The sequence below is a fragment of the Triticum dicoccoides genome, chromosome 7A (assembly GCF_002162155.2).
Source record: "Triticum dicoccoides isolate Atlit2015 ecotype Zavitan chromosome 7A, WEW_v2.0, whole genome shotgun sequence".
Taxonomy (NCBI): Eukaryota; Viridiplantae; Streptophyta; class Magnoliopsida; order Poales; family Poaceae; genus Triticum; species Triticum dicoccoides.
In genome coordinates this window covers 366,216,975-366,242,138 of record NC_041392.1, presented here as the reverse complement: position 1 = coordinate 366,242,138, position 25,164 = coordinate 366,216,975, and the positions used below count along the sequence as shown (strand labels likewise).

Here is a 25,164-nt window from a genome sequence, read left to right as displayed (position 1 = left end):
ACAAACCCCCTAGAATTTAGGGTTTTGTCCAGATTTAGACTAGGAGTCTTTTATATATGGAAAGAGGGGGGAAGTTTAGGGTAGATTCGGACCCTTCGATCGAAATCGGGCGGTTGAGAAAAATAGACTGGTTGAGTGCGAAACTAAACCGAAGGTAATTGGGGAACTAGGTGTAGCGCAATTTGGTCCCTCCGATCAAAATCGGATGGGTCGAAATAACTAGGTTAGGAAGTCCAATAAACAAAACGGAGATGTTTTGTAGACGTTTGGGGATGATCCGGATCCAACAGTGATGAAAGTCTGGTTCGGTTCCGGGGCAGCTTTCGGACGCGCGCGAGGAGGGCAGCGGGCTGACAAGAGAGGTTAGGTTGGACCTGACAGTAGATAGTGGGCTGTGTAGACGGTCTAGAGAGGAAAGAGAGGGAAAGCCCGACAACAGTTTTTGGAGACCGAAAACGTCCGACGTTAGACCGGCTATACTGCCGCTATAGTTATTCGTTGGGGCGTCAAACGGACTCCGAATGCGATGGAACTTGGCAGGCGGCCTACCTACAACATAACAACAGCGCACGCCAACATTCATCCCATTTTGAGAACATTTTCTGGCCACTTATAAAACACTATTTCGGACAAGCCGTGGGCGCGTGCAAGTGTGGCTGGGCTCAGAACGAACAACGGAAAGAACTGGGAGATCCGGACGGATGCAAGTTTTGAAAAACATGATGATGCAATGCACATGATGACATGATAAGATGCAACACGCAAGAAAATGACAAAGGCAACGACGGCGAATAACTGGAAGACACCTGGTGCATCGGTCTCGGGGCGTTACAACACTCCACCACTACGAGAGGATCTCGTCCTGAGATCTAGAATGGCACCGGAGGGAAAACGGAAGAGAAATAGAAGAGGTAAAACTAAGTTGCTTCTTCGACAAATGAGTGAAACCAAAGAACCTTGAGAAGTTGAACAAATTAAAAGAAAGAAAGCAACAAAGTAGAACAAAGTTGAAAGCACTCCGGTAGGGAAGAGTTTCAAGGAAGAACAAATTCGGACAGCACTCTGGTTGAAACGGAAGGCAAAAACTTGATAAAATGAAAAGAACTTGAGCAAAAGGGCACAACACTCCGGTTAAATGGATAAGTATGAAAAGAACAAGGTCCTGACAAACATGAAGATGAGTTGAAGAGCACAACATCACAAAGCCTCCGGAAGAAATATAAGAATGGACCCAAAAGAACAGAGAAGAAGGCAACAAGTTCTGCCTGAAATGAATTTGAGAGAGCATCATTAAAAAGAAGGATTGAACTGAGTTGTTGGGAAATCAACAACGAAAAGAACAAGGTTGTAGTGGGCTTATGGAGAACATCTCAAAACTATGAGGTGGAATTCTGCCACTAACGGGAAAAAGAATTGGATTGATATGAACAAGGAGACGAGAAAATATTTCACCGGTAGGATAGATGAAGAACTTGGGTCACTTATAAGCACCATAATTAGCAACAATCCTTAGGGAAGGATTTAGTTGGAATATAACCCAAGATAACTCCAATGAAGAGGTTGATGGATTTAAAATACCCCATTCTTAACAACCTGTGAATCATGAAACATGAGCTCAAATTATCAAGAATGACATAATACCACCTCCAATGATAAGGTAGAAAGAATTGCACTCTGGATTGCAAGAAGAAGAAAACTTGAGCTCCTTTGAAAAGAATCTCGATGAAAACTTTGAGAAGGAATTAAATCTTTGACGAACCACCATGTAGAACCTTCATGAAGAACTCCGGTAAACAAAGGAATGTTCAAACGAAAAGAAAGATGAAAGGAGTAAGGTTGAAGCCTTGCAATGATTAGATGAAGCTTTGCGACGAGATAAAGTGGAAACTTGGAACTCCGGAAAAGAAAAGATGAAACAAGTGAAACCGAGAATTTGATGGACCTCCGGGATAAGGAATTGAATTCACTCGATGAAACTAGAATAAGAATTACATTATGCTTATCCTTCACCAATTAAATTGATGACAAGCAACGGATTTGACATACTACTTGTTCTCATAGAAAGGCTTAGCATAACTTGAGAACGTCTTCAACAAGTTATCGGTAGGATTGAGAAGAACGAATGAATATGTATGATAACGAATGACGAGAACTCTTGCACGAACCACCGTTAGGATTGACAACGAATAAATAGATATTATAGCAAGGAAGAAAAATCCTGAATAGCCACAGTAAGAATTGGAACTGAACGAAGTAAAAGGGATGAATCACCGGGAAGAATTATAAAAAGAACGAAGATACTTGAGAGGATTTAGATACAAGGAAACGGAAAGATCATGAATTTATTAGAGAATATTTGAATGATGCACCGGTAAGATTTAGAGAAAGAGAGTTGAAAGTTGAGAATGAATAAATCTGAGATGATGGACTCTGGATGATCAAACTGAAAAGACTCCTGAATTGCTCCGGATAGGTGAAAAGAATTCTCACAAACGAAATAAATTATGAGATGATGGCAACAAGCTACAATCATGAAACATGAAGAGAATGGAGTAAGATATGGAGGAAAAACTCTTCCTCGGCCTTCAAAATATGAGAATGATGACGAGAAGCACCACTATGAATTGTTGGGACACTCCGGAAGAATCGAAAGCGAAGAGGTAGAGTCAACGATGAAAAGAATTTGAAAGTGTCAGGACCCCGATTCCAAGTCACATCGATCTAGCCGGTAACACCTCATATCACATTGCGGCCTCACGCACGGTATCCCCATGGGTGTCGCCTTACCATGGCCCGGGACCGTTTGCGCCTTTTGGCTCACGTATATGATAGTGTCGCTAGCATCCATATGACAGAGAACCCGGGCCGACATGGCTAGTCGTGGACCCAAAATGGCACAGACCTATGGAGACAGACATACATGAATCACATCGAGCATGTCGGTTATCAGCGAGTGAATCCGGGCTGTAGCACTGGGCTAACAGGACTCTGGGGAACCCGGGCTATAGCAGGCTAGGCAGGACTCCGGATGTCACCGCGTGACATTTTCCCGAAGGGACAGACATAGGAACGAAGTGAAACACATGCCGGCCAGTCAAGTGTCCTGAGCAGTAGTGTTGGGCTAGCAGGACTCCGGTGAACCGGGTTGTAGCGGACTACTATGGCTCGAGGAACACTATAATACATTTCCCCATAAGAAAGGCTGCCAACGATAAACAACTAGATTGTCGGATCCCACACATACCAAGCATTTCAATCATACACACAATATGCTCGATATGTGCAAATACAACATGGCATCACAACAAAACTCTACAACTCAAGTACTTTATTTAAAGGCTCCAGAGAGCCATACATAACAAGTTCATATAGGTAGGGGTCACATGACCCGACACTCAAGTCATACAAGCATACAAGCACATGCGGAAGCAAATAGTCTGAGTATAGACACTAGAAAGAAAGAAGGCTTCTCGAAGCCTGTCTATCTACATAGGGCCCTCCATGGCCAGGATCACCACCTGGGTGGCAAGTCACTCATCGACATCGAGATCTACAGAAAACCCATCGGAGGGGGCGGTGTTATCGTCTGCAAACAGTAATTAAGCAAACATGAGTACAAAGGTACTCAGCAAGTCTTACATCAGAACCTACTATACATGCTCATTCTCAAGAAGGTGGTGGAGTTATTGCAGCAAGCCAGCTTTGACTCTTGGCTAAGCTATCCTATGGGACACCACTAGTAAAATAGTTTTCGCACACGAGTCCACTAATCACCAACACAATGCTCCACCGGGTATCCTCCCTCGTCATCCTATGAGAGGGCCATCCTCGGTACTCACACTTATCTTGATTGTGTTAGTAGTATCCATTAACTTGTCTATGAACTGTATAGGCAACCAAGTAGTCCTTTACCGCGGACGCGGCTATTCGAATAGTTTTATACCCTGCAGGGGTGTACTTCATCACACATTTTTCCACCACTTAGCGTCTGCACACGACATGTGCTCGGCAGACTTCAAGCGAAAACCGACGTGGGTGTAGACCACGACCTGACTAACCGCACAAGTCTCTAGTCCAGGTTTATCGCCTATTTAGGTTCCATCCGCAAGGAAATCCGGCCGGGGTGTCCTCAGCGGCCCCAAACAATGTGTGCAGGGTTCCCGAGACACCAAACGGGCGACTCGGTACACCGTGCCACGGTGTATCTACCGCATCATAGCCCACCCCTAGGGTCAGCGCTACGCACGGCCACCAACACATAACCTAAAAACACCAAAAACTAGTTACAACTCCTGGACAGAGGACGAGAGGGGTCAGTAAGTCGAGCGGGGTCATATTTCAGGGCCCAATGTGTGGTAGTAGCTGAATCTTAAATCACGGATACAGATCTCAGTTCTTATGGACGGCCTCAATGAAACAACCCACCATCTACTCCTACATGGCCTCTCATCGACACCTTTACCAAAACATGTTCAACACATCCCTCACATTATCGACATAATCATTTCACTCTAGCCCATCACCCAGATGAACCAGACCTGACACAACTCTAAGCATAGCAGGCATAGCAAGGTAGGAAACACATACATGGCTCAATCAACTCCTACACATGGTAGTGGGTTTCATCTAGTTACTGTGGCAATGACAGGTCATGCAGAGGATAAGGGTTGAACTACCGTAGCACACAGCAGTTTGAAACGTTGTTGTCTTAGTGTAGTAAATGAGAGCAGAGGCGAGAACATGGGATTGTATCGATATGATCAATGGGGCTGCTTTGATAATGTAGTGGTAGTAGGGTACTGCCCTTCAGATGGATATTCGGGGTTATCCTCGGAGGCAGAGCCTACCACGAAAGACACACCGAACATAATCAAAACATGACAATATGCAACAATATGATGCATGCTATGACGTGGCAAAATGAATGTGTCTTGGCCTAATGCAAGCTAAAACAGAAAGGAATAAACCCATTTGAATCAAAGATTCAAATGTTAGTTCATTTAACATAGCCATATTAGTGCATTATCTTATTTTGCTTAAACATCAAGGTTAACTTGTTTTGTCATGCACGAAACCAGTACCAATGGATAGATTGAATTTTTCTGATCAAAATTCATATATAAATCTTTTCATTTGGAGTTACAGATTAATTTCTATGATTTTTTAAAGTTTGCAACAATTTCTGGGATTCTCTATATAAAAATAAATCCAGAAATTAGTTATTGCGTCAGCAGTGCATCAGGGTGACGTCAGTGGTCAACGGGGACGTCTAGGTCAACCTGACCAGTGGGTCCCGCATGTCAGCAGTTATTTAAACTAACTAAATTTAGTTAAAACTAATCTGGGTTAATTAGCAGAGGGGGCCCACTTGTCATAGACTCAGGGGAGTCAACCTGGGCCCACCCAGTCAAGGTCAATGGGTCAAACCCGCCGGTGTTAAGCCGCCGGCGAGGACAGACGCGGTGGACGGCGTTGGGATTCCTCTTCCGGCGACCAAATGGCCAGCGGAGGGCATCTACGTGCTGCTGGTGAACTCGCGCGCCAAGTGGAGCAAGCGGTGTCTGCGGGGGTGGCCGGAGATGACGCCAGCGTCAAGCCAGGCGGCGGCCGGAGTTCGGGCGTGCACGGAAACGGTGTTATGAGGCATAGCAGGGGGTGCAGAGGGGTGCTACGGCCTCCTGGGGGTGCAGTGAGTGTGTTGGACACGGTGGTGTGGCCGGTGGTTGGCCGGAGACACGTCGGCGATGAGCTCGGCGGTGGCGCGTGTGGTGAAGCTTCGTGCAGTTGCTACGGTGCATGAGAAAGCAAACGGAGAGGATGTGGAGGTAGCTGAGCTCACGACGGTCACATAGGAATGGACGGCGTGGTCGGGGACGAGATGATGCAGTGGCAACGACAAAGAGGATCTCCGGCGATGGCGGAGTCGGGCGAGGTTGTTGCAGAGGCTGCGGGGCAAGCGAGCGCTCGGGGCTCGGCTTGCTCGAAGGAGTGGAGGGCGGCGGAGCTTCTAGACACGGTGGCTCGGTGCGGGGACGACGGAGGGCGCGACTACGGCGGCGGTGCGGCGGCAGGTGCATCGGCCATGGTGCGGGAGAGCGAGGGAGAGAGGCAGGGGGGCGAGTGAGGTGTCCACGAGGTCGGGGCGGCGATGTGGAGCCTATCCAGCGTCCAGGCGCTCAAAGCGGCAAGCTGCTGGCGCCGTGGAGAGCTGGCGCTCGCCGGCGTCAGCTCTTTGCCTGCCTGGCAGGGACGAAGCAACTGGCTGGCATGGGCCAGCACAGCGCTGGGCTGCGAGGTGGGCCGACTGATGGGCTGCGGCCACGTAAGTTCTCTCCCTCTCTTTTAATTTTTGTTTTCTATTTTTCTGTAGGTTTGTGGCTTTATTAAAAATAGCTAGGCACTTCTAAAAATCCTGAAAATAATCAGAGGCTCTTTTTAGAATATTTCCAACAGCCCACACTTATCTTCAGAATTATTTGAGCATTTAAAATATTTACTAGCATTCAAATGCCCAAATGCAAATTACATATGATTTAATTCAATGACCTTCTGTTGACCTAGAAAAATGTGCACCAATTTTGCCAGAGGTTCTAACCCAAGACAAAGAGAGTGAACTTTTTAGAAGGGCATTTCAGGTTGATTGAAAATATTTTTAGTAAACCTTAGTTGATTCCAGAGGGGGTGCTGGGGGTTCTGTCTTCCCCAATTCAAGTTTCTGATGATAGGTAGACATGATGCAACACTCTAATGCATGACTAGCTAGGATGTGACAACTCACCCCCACTCAAACGAATCTCGTCCCGAGATTTAGAATCCGCCGGGAAGAAGGTGGGGTACTCGAGTCGAAGACGATCCTCCCTTTCCCAAGTAGCTTCTTGCTCAGAATGGTGTGACCATTGAACCTTGAGAAACTTTATATTATGGCGTCGAGTGGTACGCTCGGCTTGATCAAGGATACGAATGGGATATTCCTGATATGAGAGGTTATCTTGTAGATCAAGCGTTTTGTGGTCCACTCCACGGATAGGATCCACGAAGCAACGCCTGAGTTGAGAAACGTGGAAGACATCGTGAACTCTGGAAAGATGCGAAGGTAGTTCCAATTGGTAGGCAACTTCTCCTCGTTTGGCAAGAATGCGAAAGGGTCCAATGTAACGAGGAGCCAACTTGCCCTTGATACCGAATCGATGGGTTCCCTTTAAAGGTGTAACCCGAAGGTAAGCCTTCTCGCCAACTTCATAAGACATAGGCTTATGCTTGCGGTCATATTGACTCTTTTGGCGAGATTGGGCCGTTTTCAATTTCTCACGACTAACGCGAACCTGCTCTTCTGCTTCCTCGATCATATCCGGGCCAAAGAGTTGTCTTTCCCCGGTTTCTGACCAGTTAAGAGGCGTTCGACATTTTCGTCCATAGAGAACTTCGAAAGGAGCTTTGCCCAAGCTAGCTTGATAACTATTGTTATAAGCAAACTCCGCGAATGGAAGGCATTTCTCCCAACCCATTCCGAATGAGATGACAGAAGCTCGGAGCATATCTTCCAGAATTTGATTGACTCCCTCTACTTGACCACTTGATTGAGGATGGAAGGCGGTGCTAAAAGAGAGACGAGTTCCCATAGCATTTTGGAAACTTTCCCAAAATCAAGAGGTGAAGAGACTCCCACGGTCTGAGTTAATTTCCAATGGGACACCATGAAGAGACACTATTCGGGAGATGTATAAATCAGCTAGCTGGCTAGCGGTGATACTCTCACGAATAGGTAGGAAATGGGCTACTTTGGAAAGATGGTCGATCACGATGAAGATGGCATTATTCCCCCTCTTGGTCCTGGGAAACCCAGTAATGAAATCCATACTGATTTTATCCCATTTCCACTCAGGAATAGCCAAAGGTTGAAGGGTGCCAGCAGGCTGTTGACGCTCTGCTTTAACACGATGACAGACGTCGCAACCAGCAATGTATTGAGCAATTTCTCTGTTCATCCTAGTCCACCAAAACCTCTGGCGCAGGTCTTGATACATTTTGGTACTACCGGGATGAATGGTGAGAGGGGATTCATGAGCTTCCTTAAGAATCAACTGGCGTAAATGTTGTTTCTTGGGAACCACCAAGCGGTTCTCGAAGAAGACAACACCTCGCTCATCCATGGAAAAATATTTAGCAACTCCGCTAGCGATGTTTTCCTTAATCTAGGATATGCCCTTATCACGTTTCTGGGCAGTTATGATTTGATCCATAAGGTTAGGCTTCGCCACCAGGGTGGATAGGAATCCTCGAGGAACAATGTGAAGATTAAGCTTACGAAATTCCTCATGGAGAAGTGGTTGAATTTGTTTTAACATCAGGTTGTTACAATAAGATTTACGACTTAGCGCATCAGCCATGACATTGGCTTTGCCCGGGGTGTAAGTTATTACTAAGTCGTAATCCGAGATCAACTCGACCCAACGTCGTTGCCTAAGATTCAAATCCGGTTGGGTGAAGATATATTTCAAACTTTGGTGATCGGTGAAGATCTCGCAACGATTATCGAGCAGGTAATGTCGCCAAGTTTTAAGTGCATGGACTACAGCTGCAAGCTCTAGATCATGTGTGGGATAATTTTCCTCATGTGGGTGTAATTGCCGTGAAGCATAGGCAATTACCCGACGATCTTGCATGAGTATGCAACCTAGTCCTTGTCGGGAGGTGTCGCAATAGATAATAAAGTCCTTGGAGAAATCTGGTGGTACTAGTATGGGAGCAGATGTCAGGCGTCTTTTTAGTTCCTGAAAGCTGAACTAGCACTGTGGGGTCCACTCAAACTTTTTATCTTTCTTGAGGAATTCAGTTAGAGGTTTAGCAACCTTGGAGAAATTCTCGACGAAGCGGTGGCAATAGCTCGCTAAGCCAAGGAAGCTCCAAACTTTCTTGACCGTCTCAGGTGGAGTCCAATCAAGGACGGCTTGAACTCGCTCGGGATTGACAGCAATACCCTTACCAGAGATTACATGGCCTAGATAGGTCACTTCTGGCAACCAAAATTCACACTTGGAGAATTTGGCATAAAGGCGATGCTCTCGAAGTTTCGTCAATACCAGCCTTAGATGTGCGGCATGTTCCTCTTCATTCTTGGATTAGATTAGTATGTAATCGAGGTATACTACGACGAATTTATCCAAATACTCCATGAAGACCGAGTTCATTAACCGAGAGAAGGTGGCTGGGGCATTGGTTAGACCGAAGGACATAACGGTGTACTCGTATTGGCCATAACAAGTAACAAAGGCCGTTTTGGGAATGTCCCCATTTCTGATTTTATTTGATGGTAGCCCAACCTCAAATCCATCTTGGAAAAGACTGAGGATCCAGCGAGCTGGTCATACAGATCGTTGATCTTGGGAAGCGGATACTTGTTCTTGATAGTGACCAAGTTGACAGGTCGGTAATCTACAACCATCCGATCCATTCCATCCTTCTTTTTGACGAAGAGGATAGGGCAAGCCCAAGGAGAGGAACTAGGATGGATGAAACCCTTTTTCAAGGACTCATCGAGTTGGTTCTTAAGATCGGCTAGTTCTAAGGGTGCCATCTTATAGGGTCTTCTAGAAATTGGAACGATTCCTGGAACAAGGTCTATCACAAACTCGACATCCCTGTCAGGTGGAACACCTGGCAGTTCTTCTGGAAAGACATTCGGAAAGTCCCGGACTACCGGAATATCTTCAAGGTCTGGAAGGGGGTTGGCATTTAGTGAGTAAAGCTAGCGCTTGGCCACTCGAGTTAAGACATTGACTGTCTTGCCCGATGGGTGAGTAAGTTGAACGGTTCTAGTGGCACAATCAATCTTAGCGTAATGAGCTGACATCCAGTCCATACCCAAGATGATGTTTATGTCCGAGGACTTGAGAGCTATTAAGGATGCAAGGAAGACAAGTCTATCGACAAGAATTTCGTTCCCATGGCTTACTCTAGAAGTTTGCCATTTGGAACCCGGAGTTTGAATTACCATGGAAATGGGCATGTCACAGAATGTTGTGTTATGCAATCGAGCATATCTCTCAGATATGAATGAATGAGATGCTCCAGTATCGAAAAGAACAGATGTCAGATGGAAATTAACAAGGAGCGTACCAAGGATGACGTTAGGATCCTCATGAGCCTCCTCGGCTGAGACATAGTTGACATGGCCACGTGCAATGGTGACCGGCTTGGCGTAGAATGCCTTTCCCGCTGGCTTACCACGACCAACAGACTTTCCAGACTGATTGGGGTTGTTGTTCTGGGGACACTCTCGACTATAGTGACCCGGCTCTCCACACTTGAAACATGTCACAACATTGGGGCGTTGAGCAGCATTAGCAGCGGGGCCACCATAGGGCTTGGGCGGTGCAAACTGCTGGTTGGGACGAGGTGCCTGAAAGGATGGCCTCGGAATGAACCTGCGTGGCAGTGTCGTGCTTGGAATCCACACCCGGAGCTTCTGAGATCCAGAGCCGGATGAAGAGCCAAAATCACGAGAGTGCTTGCGTGAAGCGTCATAGTCAGACGGGCCTGTCTCAGCACTGATGGCTTTATTGACCAACTTCTGAAAGGAGGTGCACTTGTGTAGATGAAGATCGCGGCGAAGCTCACGGCTAAATCCCTTGCGGAACCTTGCCTGCTTCTTAGCATCGGTGGATACCTCTTCAGGAGCATATCGTGCCAGATTCCCAAATTCACGACTATATGCATCCATAGTCAGTCTTCCTTGGGTGAAATTGCAGAACTCTTCCCTCTTGCGATCTATGAGACCTTCCGGGATGTGATGCTCACGGAAAGCCTCACTGAATTCAGCCCAAGTAGTGATTTGGCCGACCGGGCGCATAGCTTCAAAATTTTCCCACCAAAGGCTAGCAGGGCCTTCGAGGTGATAGGCGGCATAAGTAACCTTATTAGCTTCGGCTACGTTGGCAGAACGTGCCTTGTGGGTGATGCTGCGAAGCCAGTCATCCGCGTCGAGGGGCTCGACAGAATGGTTGAACTTTGGTGGGTACAACTTGATGAAGTCATTGATTGACACCAAGTCATTTCGCTGATGGTGTGCAGTGTTCTGCTCAATCCGCTCCAGCAAGCGGTTAGTCTCACGCTTGTTTCTTTCCGCCTCCAGCATCACTTCGGCCAGAGAAGGTGGGTGGGGCAGATTTTCACCCCTAACTGCACTGGCTTCCCCCTGCTCCAGGGCAGCAGGGTTGCTGCGGGTGTTGACCATCCTAAGAGAAAACAAGACAACTGTTTAGATAAGGATGGCACAACTTAGAAAGGAAGTGCAGAATGTAATGGATAACATGGAATGCAGAGATGTTCATCCGTATGACATGGTAATATAGAACTGCCATATATATACCAACGGTCATACACACCATACATAGTTTAGTACAAGCCCAAGCTACAGTACAACTATGATGAAAGACGTTACATCTCATCGGAGGCATTCCAAGCTCCTATACATTATTTTTCTACACCTCCGGAATTGATTACACACTAAGTCATATTCCACAAGTCACGCAGGACAGTGGAGATACAACTATTACAATACTAGTGATAGTACTACTAACTCAGACAGCTCCGTAGTAGTCCTCATAGAAGTCACCTCCATAGCCCGGAAGTTCAACGTGATCATCCGGGAACAGACGGTCCTGAGGAGCTTGTGTGCCATAGGGGCTAGGATGAGGTCTTGGACCAACAAATGGTGGCCTACGGGGACCACGGGGTGGGGTGATGCCTCCCACATCACGCCAATCCACCATGTCTGGCAGAGCCGATCTCACAAGATACAGATCCCTTATATCCATACATCTAGCTTGCACAGCAGGTGCAAACCGAGTCAAAGTGGCCCAGTGATCAACATGGGTGTTGAAAAGCTCCAGTCTCAAGGCCCGATTCTCTCGGTCCTTATCCTCGAGCATCTCGGAAGTGGTGCGAGTTAGTGAGTCCTCACATGTGGAGTCAGCATAGATAGCCTGGAGATACCCTTGCGCTCCCGAGAGTGAAGCTGGCATATAACGGAAGTCGGTGTTCCAAAGCAGGCTAGTCCGGACTCGCATGATGGTCATCATGGAATAGGCAGGATCCTGCAAAGCCATTTCAACAGTAACCCCGAGTCCATAGGAACAGTGGAGGGGCTCGATAGATCCAGGATAAGAAGGAAATATCCTAACGGTGCAGAAATATTGGCTTTGATTAAAGTCTCGGAATTGCTCTTCGACAATGTATTCGGGATACCAACGGTAACCTGTCTCGATCATTACCCGGACTAACATAGCAGTATGACCAGGCACATCGAGGCACCGAGTCAGGCGAACCACTTGGTTTTGACCACGAGTGGCCATCTGAAAGCACAACCACAATGCAAAGACATTAGAATTTCTAGGGAAAATTGGACAGCATAACGGCTGTAAATGCTCAAAAAAAGATTTGAGACATCCACAACAGTTTGCAATACCACTCAACAACATCATATCAGGGTTCTGATTCAACTGGCAACATACTAAAAGTAGTAGAAACTGTACTGAGGCTTGTAACAACAATCCTATAAGCTACTACGGATTAGTAACACGTGAACCTGACAGAAGAAGAGAGCCTAGTCCTTAACCCACGTAGAAAGAGAAGAGAATGACACAGATCAGAGGGCATAAGGTAAAGGAGTAAAAGAGCCTTACGTTCCCTCCCACAATCAATTCCCCTACATATAACTAAAGCATTTCTAGACTCGACATCGACCAGTTTGGCTCAGCGAACCTACAGGCAGTCCGGCTCTGATACCAACACTGTCAGGACCCCGATTCCAAGTCACATCGATCTAGCCGGTAACACCTCATATCACATTGCGGCCTCACGCACGGTATCCCCACGGGTGTCGCCTTACCATGGCCCGGGACCGTTTGCGCCTTTTGGCTCACATATATAATAGTGTCGCTAGCATCCATATGACGGAGAACCCGGGCCGACATGGCTAGTCGTGAACCCAAAGCGGCACAGACCTATGGAGACAGACATACATGAATCACATCGAGCATGTCGGTCATCAGCGAGTGAATCCGGGCTGTAGCACTGGGCTAACAGGACTCCGAGGAACCCGGGCTGTAGCAGGCTAGGCAGGACTCCGGATGTCTCCGCGTGACGTTTCCCCAAAGGGACAGACATAGGAACAAAGTGAAACACATGCCGGCTAGTCAAGTGTCCTGAGCAGTAGTGCTGGGCTAGCAGGACTCCGGTGAACCGGGCTGTAGCGGACTACTATGGCTCGAGGAACACTAGACTACATTTCCCCATAAGAAAGGCTGCCAAGGATAAACAACTAGATTGTCGGATCCCACACATACCAAGCATTTCAATCATACACACAATATGCTCGATATGTGCAAATACAACATGGCATCACAACAAAACTCTACAACTCAAGTACTTTATTTAAAGGCTCCAGAGAGCCATACATAACAAGTTCATACAGGTAGGGGTCACACGACCCGACACTCAAGTCATACAAGCATACAAGCACATGCGGAAGCAAATAGTCTGAGTATAGACACTAGAAAGAAAGAAGGCTTCTCGAAGCCTGTCTATCTACATAGGGCCCTCCGTGGCCAGGATCACCACCTGGGTGGCAAGTCACTCATCGACGTCGAGTTCTACAGAAAACCCATCGGAGGGGGCGGTGTTATCGTCTGAAAACAGTAATTCAGCAAACATGAGTACAAAGGTACTCAGCAAGTCTTACATCAGAACCTACTATACATGCTCATTCTCAAGAAGGTGGTGGAGTTATTGCAGCAAGCCAGCTTTGACTCTTGGCTAAGCTATCCTACGGGACACCACTAGTAAAATAGTTTTCGCACACGAGTCCACTAATCACCAACACAATACTCCACCAGGGATCCTCCCTCGTCATCCTATGAGAGGGCCATCCTCGGTACTCACACGTATCTTGAGTGTTTTAGTAGTATCCATTAACTTGTCTATGAACTGTATAGGCAACCAAGTAGTCCTTTACCGCGGACGCGGCTATTCAAATAGTTTTATACCCTGCAGGGGTGTACTTCATCACACATGTTTCCACCACTTAGCGTCTGCACATGACATGTGCTCGGCAGACTTCAAGCGAAAACCGACGTGGGTGTAGACCACGACCTGACTAACCACACAAGTCTCTAGTCCAGGTTTATCGCCTATTCAGGTTCCATCTGCAAGGAAATCCGACCGGGGTGTCCTCAACGGCCCCAAACGATGTGTGCAGGGTTCACGAGACACCAAACGGGCGACTCGGTACACCGTGCCACGGTGTATCTACCGCATCATAGCCCACCCCTAGGGTCAGCGCTACGCACGGCCACCAACACATAACCTAAAAACACCAAAAACTAGTTGCAACTCCTGGACAGAGGACGAGAGGGGTCAGTAAGTCGAGCGGGGTCATATTTCAGGGCCCAATGTGTGGTAGTAGCTGAATCTTAAATCACGCATACAGATCTCAGTTCTTATGGACGGCCTCAATGAAACAACCCACCATGTACTCCTACATGGCCTCTCATCGATACCTTTACCAAAACATGTTCAACACATCCCTCACATTATCGACATAATCATTTCACTCTAGCCCATCACCCAGATGAACCAGACCTGACACAACTCTAAGCATAGCAGGCATAGCAAGGTAGGAAACACATACATGGCTCAATCAACTCCTACACATGCTAGTGGGTTTCATCTAGTTACTGTGGCAATGACAGGTCATGCAGAGGATAAGGGTTCAACTACCGTAGCACACAGCAGTTTGAAACGTTGTTGTCTTAGTGTAGTAAATGAGAGCAGATGCGAGAACATGGGATTGTATCGATATGATCAATGGGGCTGCTTGCCTGATGTAGTGGTAGTAGGGTTCTGCCCTTCAGACGGATATTCGGGGTTATCCTCGGAGGCAGAACCTACCACGAAAGACACACCGAACATAATCAAAACATGACAATATGCAACAATATGATGCATGCTATGACATGGCAAAATGAATGTGTCTTGGCCTAATGCAAGCTAAAACAGAAAGGAATGAACCCATTTGAATAAAAGATTCAAATGTTAGTTCATTTAACATAGCCATATTAGTGCATTATCTTATTTTGCTTAAACATCAAGGTTAACTTGTTTTGTCATGCATGAAACCATTACCAATGGATAGATTGAATTTTTCAGTTCAAAATTCATATATAAATCTTTTCATTTGGAGTTGCAGATTAATTTCTATGATTTTTTAAAGTTAGCAACAATTTCTGGAATTCTCTATATAAAAATAAATCTAGAAATTAGTTATTGTGTCAGCAGCGCGTCAGGGTGACGTCAGTGGTCAATGGGGACGTCCAGGTCAACCTGACCAGTGGGTCCCGCGTGTCAGCAGTTATTTAAACTAACTAAATTTAGCTAAAACTAATCTGGGTTAATTCGCAGAGGGGGCCCACTTGTCATAGACTCAAGGGAGTCAACCTGGGCCCACCCAGTCAAGGTCATTGGGTCAAACCCGCCGGCGTTAAGCCGCCGGCGAGGACAGACGCGGCTGAGGGCGTCGGGATTCCTCCTCCGGCGACCAAATGGCCGGCGGAGGGCATCTACGTGCTGCTGGTGAACTCGCGCACCGAGGGGAGCAACCGGTGTGTGCGGGGGTGGCCGGAGATGACGCCGGTGTCGAGCCAGGCGGTGGCCGGAGTTCGGGCGTACATCGAAACAGCGTTATGAGGCACGGCAGAGGGCGTAGAGGGGTGCTACGACCTCCTGGGGGTGCAGTGAGTGTGTTGGACACGGTGGTGTGGCCGGTGGTTGGCCGGAGACATGTCGGCGACGAGCTCGGCGGTGGCGCGTGCGGTGAAGCTTCGTGCAGTTGCTACGGTGCACGAGAAAGCAAACGGAGAGGATGGGGAGGTAGCTGAGCTCACGACGGTCACGTAGGAATGGACGGCGCGGTCGGGGACGAGCTGATGCGGTGGCGACGACAAAGAGGATCTCCGGCGATGGCGGAGTTGGGCGAGGTTGTTGCAGAGGCTGCGGGGCAAGCGAGCGCTCGGGGCTCGGCTTGCTCGAAGGAGTGGAGGGTGGCGGAGCTTCTGGACACGGTGGCTCGGCGCGGGGACGATGAAGGGTGCGACTACGGCGGCGGTGCGGCGGCAGGTGCGTCGGCCATGGTGCGGGAGAGCGAGGGAGAGAGGCAGCGGGCGAGTGAGGTGTCCACGAGGTCGGGGCGGCGACGTGGAGCCTATCCAGTGTCTAGGCGCGCGAAGTGGCAAGCTGCTGGCGCCGTGGCGAGCTCGCGCTCGCCGGCGTCAGCTCTCTGCCTGCCTGGCGGGGACGATGCAGCTGGCTGGCATGGGCCAACACAGCGCTGGGCCGCTAGGTGGGCCGGCTGATGGGCTGCAGCCAGGTAAGTTCTCTCCCTCTCTTTCAATTTCTATTTTCTATTTTTCTGTAGGTTTGTGGCTTTACTAAAAATAGCTAGGCACTTCTAAAAATCTTGAAAATAATTAGAGGCTCTGTTTAGAATATTTCCAACAGCCCACACTTATCTTCAGAATTATTTGAGCATTTAAAATATTTACTAGCATTCAAATGCCCAAATGCAAATTACATATGATTTAATTCAATGACCTTTTGTTGACCTAGAAAAATGTGCACCAATTTTGCCAGAGGTTCTAACCCAAGACAAAGAGAGTGAACTTTTTAGAAGGGCATTTCAGGTTCATTGAAAATATTTTTAGTAAACCTTAGTTGATTCCAGAGGGGGTGCTGGGGGTTCTGTCTTCCCCAATTCAAGTTTCTGATGAAAGGTAGACATGATGCAACACTCTAATGCATGACTAGCTAGGATGTGACAGAAAGATCTTGGAGAAATACATATGACTGATGATAATTCATTCTTACGTCAAACTTCGAAAAGAATTTGAGGATAACTCCGGAAAAATAAGAAGAGTCAGGTAAGATCCTGGAAAAAGACTTGTGGGTTAGGGCCCACTAAAAAGAAACACCGTAGAACGATTCACAAGATAGATTGCGCTAGTTGAATTAAAAGACTTGAATGAGATAACAGCCTCGAGATATCTTGAGCACTCCAGAACAATTGAATAGCAAACGGGGAATGATTATGAGGTGCACCGGCATAAGAAAAACATTGGGCAAAAGAAAACACTATGGTCAATACCAAAGCTTGAATTGAATCCACCGGAGAAGAAAAAGAACGAAGAATGATGAACTTGAAGCTCCGTTAGAATCTTCATGAGAAATCATCGGATAAGACATTGACGGAAAAGAATGGAAAGACTTCAGAACAATAAAAGGATACTTGGATAAGAAATCTGGTTCCTTGAAGAAAAAGGGTGGGAGGGAGGGAAAACAAAGGCAATTTGGGACGAATGAAATGAACACCGTTGAAAAGAACTGAGATTGGATCTTGCAAATGTTGAAGTGATCGGATCCACTTGAAGGGAAACACGCCGGTAGAGAAGGAATTTAGATGACAATCTCGATGATCAAGAAGGATTAGTATTCCCATAGAAATATGAGAAAACCGTTTAGAGAAGGTATGGAATCAACATTTCACTTCGAAGCAACTCGAATACCACAACGCAAAACAAAACAAAGGATTGGCTTGCAAAATAAGCCGGAACAAACATATGATAGAGATTTCGTCCAAAGTTTTCGTGGTGGGGCCTACACGGGCTCAATCGTACAGCACCATCATGTACAAGGCAGTGCACATGACATAGGAAGCATCCCCGAGTCGGCATAGCCAAGGACTCCTTAAGACACAACGAGACCACTGTAAAACCAATCGTGGATAGGCGGACCACTAGACGTCGAACCCCAATTTCATATCATACATCTGTCGGAAAGATATCCTAAGAGCTACTTGAATTCCCACTTATAAACTCCCGAAACTTTCCGGTTATGCAATCAGGTGTTGGGGATACAGGGGAAGCATAATATCTCACCCGAAACTACACAAATCCTATATCCAGGTGTATCCATCCTTCAACACATAACCAAGAAACTTTCGGAAATCGTTTACCTCAACCTTCGAAAAGCATCCGTTAGACAAGTTATGGCAATACTCCCGAACTCCCGCCCCAGTATTGGGTGGCGTCGAGGTTATCTCACCAACAACTGCATAAAAGAGATTTTCGATGTCGGCTAAACTAAACTTAGGTATTCCAGAATTGCAACGATAAAATTGTGACGACAACAGCTTGGAGCTCAACTCCCCGGGACACTGCCCCAACCCCTAAATGACAGGAGGCACCAAGAACAATGTTCTCGTCACAAAACCATCGGAACGATTCCAAGATACCCGCGTGATCCTAATTTTTTTAGTGAAATTTGAGAAGAGAAGAGTCATAACTCTACGTCAGGATGCCTCACCAGAGCGACGAAGGGACTGAGGAGTAAAAAGAAGTCCTAACTCTCCGATATATATAATTCCTAAATGACTCAAAACATTTCTAGACTCAATAACACCAGCGATTCGATCAAGCAGGGGGATCCTAAGGTCGGGGAAGGCTCTGATTACCAACTTGTAATGCCCTCAATGCGGCTATATCTCCCACGTGTCGAAGCACAACTTAGAGGCATAACCGCATTGAAAGCAATGTCGCAAGTGAGGTAATCTTCACACAACCCATGTAATATATAAGGGAAAGAGATACATAGTTGGCTTACAATCGCCACTTCACACAATTACATGAATAAAGCATTACATCAACCAAATACACTCAAGGTCCGACTACGGAACCAAAATAAAAGTAGACTACCCCAAATGCTACAGAGATCCCCGATCGACCAGACTGGGCTCCACTACTGATCAACTGGAAACGGAAAGAACATAACAAACATGATCTTCATCGAGCTCCTCCTTGAGCTTGGTTGCATCACCTGCTCGGTAATACCGGCACCTGCAAACTGGTTTTGGAAGTATCTATGAGTCACGGGGACTCAGCAATCTCACACCCTCGCGATCAAGACTATTTAAGCTTATAGGAAGGGTAAAAGGTATGAGGTGGAGCTGCAGCAAGCGACTAGCATATATGGTGGCTAACACACGCAAATGAGAGCGAGAAGAGAAAGCAAAAGCACAGTCGAACAACTATGATCAAGAAGTGATCCTAGAACAACCTACATCAAGCATAACTCCAACACCGTGTTTACTTCCCGGACTCCACCGAGAAGAGACCATCACGGTTACACACGCGGTTGATGTATTTTAATTAAGATCAACTTCAGGTTTTCTACAACCGGACATTAACAAATTCCCATCTGCCCATAACCGCGGGCATGACTTTCGAAAGTTCAAAACCCTACAGGGGTGTCCCAACTTAGCCCATCACAAGCTCTCACGGTCAACGATGGATATTCCTTCTAGCGGGAAGACCCGATCAGGCTCAGAATCCCGGTTACAAGACATCCTCGACAATGGTAAAACAAGTCCAGCAAGACCGGTCGATGCACCGACATCCTGAAAGGAGCTGCACATATCTTGTTCTCAGGGCAACACCGGATGAGACATCCTACGAGTAAAACCAGCCCTCAAGTTTCCCTGAGGTGGCCCGCAGTCTACTCAGTTCGAACCAACACTTCGACAAGCACTGGCCCGGGGGGGTTAAAATAAAGATGACCCTTGGGCTGGCCTAACCCAAGGGAAAAGGCTAGGTGGCGAATGGTAAAACCAAGGTTGGGCCTTGCTGGAGGAGTTTTATTCAAAGCGAACTGTCAAGGGGTTCCCATTATAACCCAACCGCGTAAGGAACTCAAAATCCGGGAACATAACACCGATATGACGGAAACTAGGGCGGCAAGAGTGGAACAAAACACCAGGCATAAGGCCGAGCCTTCCATCCTTTACCAAGTATATAGATGCATTAATTAGATAAGAGATATTGTGATATCCCAACAAGTAAACATGTTCCAACAAGGAACAATATCTTCATGTTCCAACAAGGAACAAACTTCAATCTTCACCTGCAACTAACAACGCTATAAGAGGGGCTGAGCAAAGCGGTAACATAGCAAACAACGGTTTGCTAGGACAAGGTGGGTTAGAGGCTTGGTTCAACAATATGGGAGGCATGATAAGCAAGTGGTAGGTATCGCAGCATAGGCATAGCAAAAGAGCGAGCAACTAGCAAGCAAAGATAGAAGTGATTTCGAGGGTATGGTCATCTTGCCTGAAATCCCGCAAGGAGAAGGACGAGTCCATGAAGAAGACAAACGGACGAAGTCGAACGGATCCTCACAAACTAGACATTATCGGAACCAACCCGAAGAAGAAACACCGGAAAGAAGCAAACAATCATGGTAATCAACCATCACATAATCATGGCATGATGCACAATCAAGTATGATGCATGTCCGGTTAAATGATACATGGCATGGCATGGCAAAGTCCACAAACAACACTACAAGTTAAGTGGAGCTCAATACACCACATTCAAGTTATGTAGTTCGATCTCGTTTATGTACCCAACAATATTAAATGTTGTTAAACATGGCAAGAGGGTGAAGCAAAGTAAAACTACCTATCTAGTCAAGGTTAAATGAGGCCGGAAGCAACGAACAACAATTCCGGTAAATCCCGATATGCATATATTAGGTTTGGTACTGTTCTGCCCTTAACACAATTTTTGAGTTGTTAAACATGCAAAGTAAAGCCATCATGATAATCTAGGCATTTTTCTACCCCATTTACATATAGAGATTATTTAAAACCGAGCTACGGTTATTTAGTTATGAAATAAATCATTTTAACATGACAATATGGGAAAATATATGCAAACATCATTTTAAACATTTTAAACATGGATGAAAATGACATATTATGTAACTACACAAAATTCAAAGCAACTTTCATGTTAAGTTTGTTTAAATCCAATGCACGGTTAAAGAGTTATTATATGCATGAAGTTAGAGGGTTTTTCTGTAAACTATAATTCCCCGGTTAATTAGCAAAACACAGAGGCCAGAAAAAAATGGAATGGGCTGAAACTGGCAGGCCCAGAGGTGCACAGGGGAGGCTGGGGCTGCTCACCACTAGGCCTTGGCCCAACTAGTGGAGAGGGAAGGCCTGCAGGGGCGCGCAGCTAGGCCTGCTAGCGCTGCGCTCGGTCAACGCACGAGCGAGACGAGCGGGTGAGCTGCTGCTGTTTGTTTCTGAAGAACAGAAATAGCAGCACGCCCATGGAGATGCAGGCGACGACGGCAGGGGGGTCCCGGCGATGGGGACGGAGGGAACCGGCGGGAACGGGCGGATCGAGTCGTGCGGCGTCAGTTCCGGGTAACGGCGGCAGATGGAGCTCGGGCGCGGGACACAACCATCCATGGCGGCGGTCCTGGTCGAACAAAGAGGCATGAGCGATGGAGAGGTGAGGAAAGGAGAAAGAGCGTGAGGCGAAGGGAGACGGAAGCGACGGCAGGGCTCACCGGAGCGCATGGGGCAGCGCAGAGTAGCTGCTTGCTCCGGCGAGGTCTAGTTGTGGAGGCGCGCCGGCGTCGAGGTGTGGCGAGACGAGGGCGTCCTCCTCTGCTCAAAGTAGAGGCCGGAACTATCGTTGGCGGCACGCCGGAAGTTGACAACAGCGAGGAGAAGCAGGGATGGGGGTCTGACGATGGGACGATGATGGCGATGGACTTGGCGCAGAGGAGGCCAGCGGGAGGAAGATCCTCTCAGGCGCGCTCGGGGTCGAGCTCGCGCGTGAGGCCCTCGGGCACGAGGAGCTGGGTACGCTGCAGGCTCGGGGAGGCATCGGAGGATCGATCGGAGGAGGCCATGGCGCTCCCTGTGAAACAGCACACGAGGAGCGGGAGTGGTTAGCAAAGAGAAGAAAACAGGGAAATGAAGGGAAAGGAAACGGAGGGGGCGATGCGAATTCCTGGGGGTGGTTGCCGGCAGCGGCGCTGGTCGTCGGGCGAGGAAGGAGGCCGCGGAGGAGCTTCGGTGGCCGGCTGGTGCACGGCTTGTTGGGGCCTCGGGCGCTCGGGGCTGCAGGAGGTGGACGAGGGAATCGGGGGAGGCGCTGGTTGGAGGGGGAGATCGACATGAATTTTGGATCGGGGACGCAAAAACTGATTGGATGGGGATCGATCCCGAGGTGGGAGATGCAGTGTGGCGGCGGCGGCAGGGACAAACCCCCTAGATTTTAGGGTTTTGTCCAGATTTACACTAGGAGTCTTTTATATATGGGAAGATGGGGAAGTTTAGGGTAGATTCGGACCCTTCGATCGAAATCGAGCGGTTGAGAAAAATAGAATGGTTGAGTGCAAAACTAAACCGAAGGTAATTGGGGAACTAGGTGTAGCGCGATTTGCTCCCTCCAATCAAAATCGTACGGGCTGAGATAACTAGGTTAGGAAGTCCAATAAACAAAACGGAGATGTTTTGTAGACGTTTGGGGATGATCCGGATCCAACGGTGACGAAAGTCCGGTTCGGTTCCGGGGTAGCTTTCGGACGCACGCGAGGAGGGCCGCGGGCTGACAAGAGAGGTTAGGTTAGACCTGACGGTAGGTAGTGGGCTGTGTAGACGGTCTAGAGAGGAAAGAGAGGGAAAGCCCAGCAATAGTTTTCGGAGACCAAAAACGTCCGACGTTAGACCGGCTATACTGCCGCTATAGTTATTCGTTGGGGCGTCAAACGGACTCCGAACACGATGAAACTTGGCAGGCGGCCTACCTACAACATAACAACACCACACGCCAACTTTCATCCCATTCCAAGAACATTTCCCGGCCACTTATAAAACACTATTTCGGATAAGCCGCGGGCGCGTGCAAGTGTGGCTGGGCTCAGAACGGACATCGGAAAGAACTGGGAGATCCGGACGGATGCAAGTTTTGAAAAACATGACGATGCAATGCACATGATGACATGATAAGATGCGACACGCAAGCAAATGACAAGGCAAGAACGGCAAATAACTGGAAGACACCTGGCGCATCGGTCTCGAGGCGTTACAGGGGAGTCCTACTCCCGGTGGGAGTAGGACTCCTCCAGGAGCAACCCTAGGGTCGGCCGCACCTACCCCTCTCCCTCCTTTATATACGAGGGCAAGGGGCACCCCATGACACAAGTTGATCTTCGTGATCATTCCTTAGCCGTGTGCGGTGCCCCCTTCCACTATATTCCACCACGGTCATATCGTAGCAGTACTTAGGAGAAGCCCTGCGTCGGTAGAACATCATCACCGTCATCATGCCGTCGTGCTGACGAAACTCTCCCTCAATGTTTTGCTGGATCGGAGCTCGAGGGACGTCACCGAGTTGAACGTGTGCTGAACTCGGAGGTGTCGTACGTTCGGTACTTGGATCGGGAAGACGTACGACTACTTCCTCTACGTTGTGTCAATTCTTTTGTTGCCGGTCTATGAGGGTATGTAGACAACACTCTCCCCTCTCGTTGCTATTCATCACCATGATCTTGCGTGTGCGTAGGAATTTTTTTGAAATTACTACGTTCCCCAACAGCTTCGATTTCCACCTCCGGGACGGAAGTTTCCTCGGCAGAATAGCTCCGTCGGAGCCCTACACTACTAGGGAAAACCCTAGTAGTAGCGCTTGAAATATGCATAGCAGTAGCACTAGCTCAGTGCTACTACTAGCACACTACAAATAAGTTGTAGCAGTAGCGATGGTATAGGCAGTGCTACTACTAAGTTTTGTTAGCAGTAGCGCTTCCTGGACCAGCGCTACTGATAACTATCTGTAGTGCTTTTTCATATGAAGCGTCGCTACTAAGCGAGCGCTACTGCTAGGTGCTCTCCAGCGCTACTGCTAATGTTCCTGCTTTCACCGACCCTCACCCCCTACGTATTTGTGGTATATTTATACAGGCTATATACAATAGGTTCATCAGATCATACTAAACATACAGTATTATCATCATATCATAGACATACAGTAGTCTCATCATACCATCATCATCATCATCATTCAACACAAATGTCATCACATCTCAAAAATAGCGATACACAAGTGCGATAATGTCATGTCTCGAATAAGTGCAACTACATGGTCATGGCACACACACAAGTTTCATCATCTCTATGTAAACCATGATGTAGAAGAGAAGAGCGATCAGCATGAGCAAGAGCGCGACTATGAAGTACCGGCGGTCCCACCCTGCTCATGCTAGAGTGTCCACCTCAAGTAACTACTTTCCGCTTCGGCTCTGCTGTCGAACCCACTATGGCTAGCACCCGGGTACCTGTGCACCTGGGCTTGAGCCGCTGCCCAGCTGTGGTAGACTCCTGGAACCCTCCCAACGTACATGACGTAGTAGCCCTTCGCCATCTCTGATCTATGTACCTGCATCGTGAGTTGATGAATTGAACGATGATATGCAACATAATGTACTTAAGAAAACAAAGAGGTAACCGGGAGAGAAATACAAGCAACCAATAGTAAACATAAATGGCAAAGTTCCTTATACCCAAACTAATTAACTAGAGCGATCTACGCTAGTTCAGGACCACGGTTTAGTTACATCACATAGTTTTGCCGTGCATAAATTCAAAGTTTTGCCATAGAAAGACAGTACCGACACATTATCATCAACAATCTGTCCTCCATGTCTTCGATCCAATCTTCATAGTCAGGGAGGAAGCACCCGAGCTTCTTGAAAAGCTTCAGGTCCAGACGCTGAGCGAGTAGCAGTGCTCGGACATCTTCCCGCGTGATTGGCCCATGGTAGAACATCCCTGTTGGTTCGAGGACCTGCTTCAGGATCACTTGGGCAAGTTCACACTGTACGTGATAAAACTCAGTTGTGATTTGATGATCCGGTGTCCTTCCTATGCTTGTGGCCCAGCTGACAATCTTGGCATCGTTTGTAGTAGGTGACATGCGAAGGCGTTGATTATCCCTTCTGTACTCGAGCAGGTGATGCATGAGGTAGAATCCATCAGCCATACCGGTGTGCAGTTGCTGGATGCAGCAGAAGTCGGTCTTATGACTGAAAGCCAGCCCGTGATTCCTGTACTTTTTCACCTTGATATATCCACCAGACAGGATGAAGGTTAACAGGGCACTATCGAGAACACTCTTTATGTGCTTGTAATCCTTTTTCCTGAGGTTCTTCGATGAGTCCAAGTACATTGCATGGGAGTATTCCGGGGACAGAACGATG

The 25,164-nt window shown here is 47.6% G+C and overlaps 1 long non-coding RNA gene across 1 annotated transcript; it reads right to left on the bottom strand.

Annotated features, from left to right (window-relative positions):
* Window positions 1–20,231: 20,231 nt before the first annotated feature.
* On the bottom strand, window positions 20,232–22,167 carry LOC119330757. Its single transcript, XR_005160231.1, has 3 exons — window positions 21,466–22,167; window positions 21,074–21,374; window positions 20,232–20,285 (listed from the first exon to the last, which is right to left on the bottom strand). It is a non-coding gene; the product is annotated as an uncharacterized LOC119330757 (long non-coding RNA).
* Between the last annotated feature and the right edge of the window lie 2,997 nt (window positions 22,168–25,164).